The following is a 1,922-nucleotide window of genomic DNA, read 5'->3' on the forward strand; positions in this document are numbered from 1 at the left end:
ATAGTGTCAGAGTCCCTTCGCATGTTAGAAACCAAGTTTCAATCAAACTCATTCTCTGCTTTGAAGTTTGAATTTGATTAAGAATCAAATTTGAAAGCGGATAACTATCATTATTTTGAAGACAAGGATTATCTTGAAGATAGGGATTATCTTGAAGATAAAGATAGAATGACAAAAGCACATTGTAGTCCTTAATTTTCACGCAAGTTGACAAATCACACTTTTCATCAAAATAAATCTCTGATCTTTTAATTTTATATTTTAAACCCTGTAAAAATTAAATTAAAAGCCAATGGGCCAAAATTGGGTTACAACACACATGATAAAGCTTTTTGGATCAAGGCAATGTTACACACGTTTTGTGACATTTGCATTAAAGCTATTGAGAGAGGCATGAGACCAAACACACATTTCGACAAAGCTAGCTGGAAATTTGTCATACAATCATTCAAAGATCAGACATGACTTTCATTAACAAAAGCTCAGCTTAAAAACAAATGTGATGGGATTAAAAAGGACTGGAGGGTATGGAAAAAATTAATAATTGAAACTAGAGTTGGTTGGTCTACTGAACTTGGGACTATCTTAGCAACTGACGAATGGTGGCAAGCAAAAATTCAGGTTAGTTTTCATTTAGCCTCATAAATTTTTTTGTCGTGTTGTATTATTTATTAATCTACTATCATTGTTAAGTACATCCAGCTGTCATTACACAGGAAATGAGAGGAGCAAAGAAGTTTAGGCATGTCGGTATAGAGCCCTCGTTATGTCCCAAGTACGACACTATGTTTACTAACATAATGGCCACGGGAGAATATGATTGGACTCCCTCACAAGGATTCTTATTAGATGAAGATAATGGGGCTGCTGGAATGAGAAATACAACCAATGAGGAAACTAATATGGAAGAAGGAAGTGGCGACTCTGAAAAGGATGCAATCCCTGATTTCGTACATGATGTTAGCAATATGGCTGGTGGAAGCAATGTCGCAAACAATAGCAGCAACCCCAGCAGTGCAAAGAGAAAGGGTGCACATCATACTACACCTCAATGCCGAAAAAAGAAAAGGGGAACTGGAATGGGAGCACAACTAGTTTCACGTCTGGATCAACTTGTTGAGACTATCTTAATGTCTAGAGAGATCACAGCTCCTTTTAAAGATAAAAAAAGGTTGTAGCATTGAAGAGGTAATGGAAGAACTACATTCTATTAATGGAGTTACCTTTGGTAGTGCATTGCATACCTTTGCAACTCAATTCTTTTGTGCAAGGAGCAAGAGGGAGATATGGGCTGCAATGGGTTGTATTGATAGAAAAATATAATGGCTGAAAATAATGTTTGACCAACAAAGAAAAACTTAGATGGACAAGGTCAGTTTTTAACTTTTTAACCTATTCATGTCTTTGCATTTATGTTGAATTCTATAATGTAGTAACATTTTGATTTGTCTGAAATCTTTTCCACTGTTTTTTCAGACTTCATGTGCTGCAATTGTTGCTAGAAATAGAAGGAGTTGTCCACATTTTGGTGTATTTCCGTAGCCAAGTATTTGGAACACCATTACTATGTATGTTTTGACATTATGTATGACTGAATATTGTTGTTGGGTTAGAATTTCATGGATGTTAATTTCTGAATTGTAGACCTTAAATATGTGGATAGTAACTTTGAATGTTAGGTTTAGGTTGTGAAATTCAAAATTTTCAGTTGGGTTACTTGATGTTCAATGGTTGGTGAATACATTGAAACAGAGACTACTGCTTGTTGTTCTTACACTTTGAATGTTTGGTTAATTGCTCTTGAATTGTAGGTTTTGGTTGCAAAAATCAAAATTTTCAGTTGGTGTATGCCACATTTGAATGTTTGGTTACTTGCTCTTGAATGGTAGCTTTTGAAAGTTAGGTAACAGTTTTTGGAATAT

At 35.0% G+C, this 1,922-nt stretch overlaps 1 pseudogene; it reads left to right on the forward strand.

Annotated features, from left to right (window-relative positions):
* The first annotated feature begins 318 nt into the window (after positions 1-318).
* Positions 319-1,362, forward strand: LOC127905677 (L10-interacting MYB domain-containing protein-like; annotated as a pseudogene).
* Positions 1,363-1,922: the final 560 nt, after the last annotated feature.

The sequence above is a fragment of the Populus trichocarpa genome, chromosome 8 (genome assembly GCF_000002775.5).
Source record: "Populus trichocarpa isolate Nisqually-1 chromosome 8, P.trichocarpa_v4.1, whole genome shotgun sequence".
Lineage (NCBI taxonomy): Eukaryota > Viridiplantae > Streptophyta > Magnoliopsida > Malpighiales > Salicaceae > Populus > Populus trichocarpa.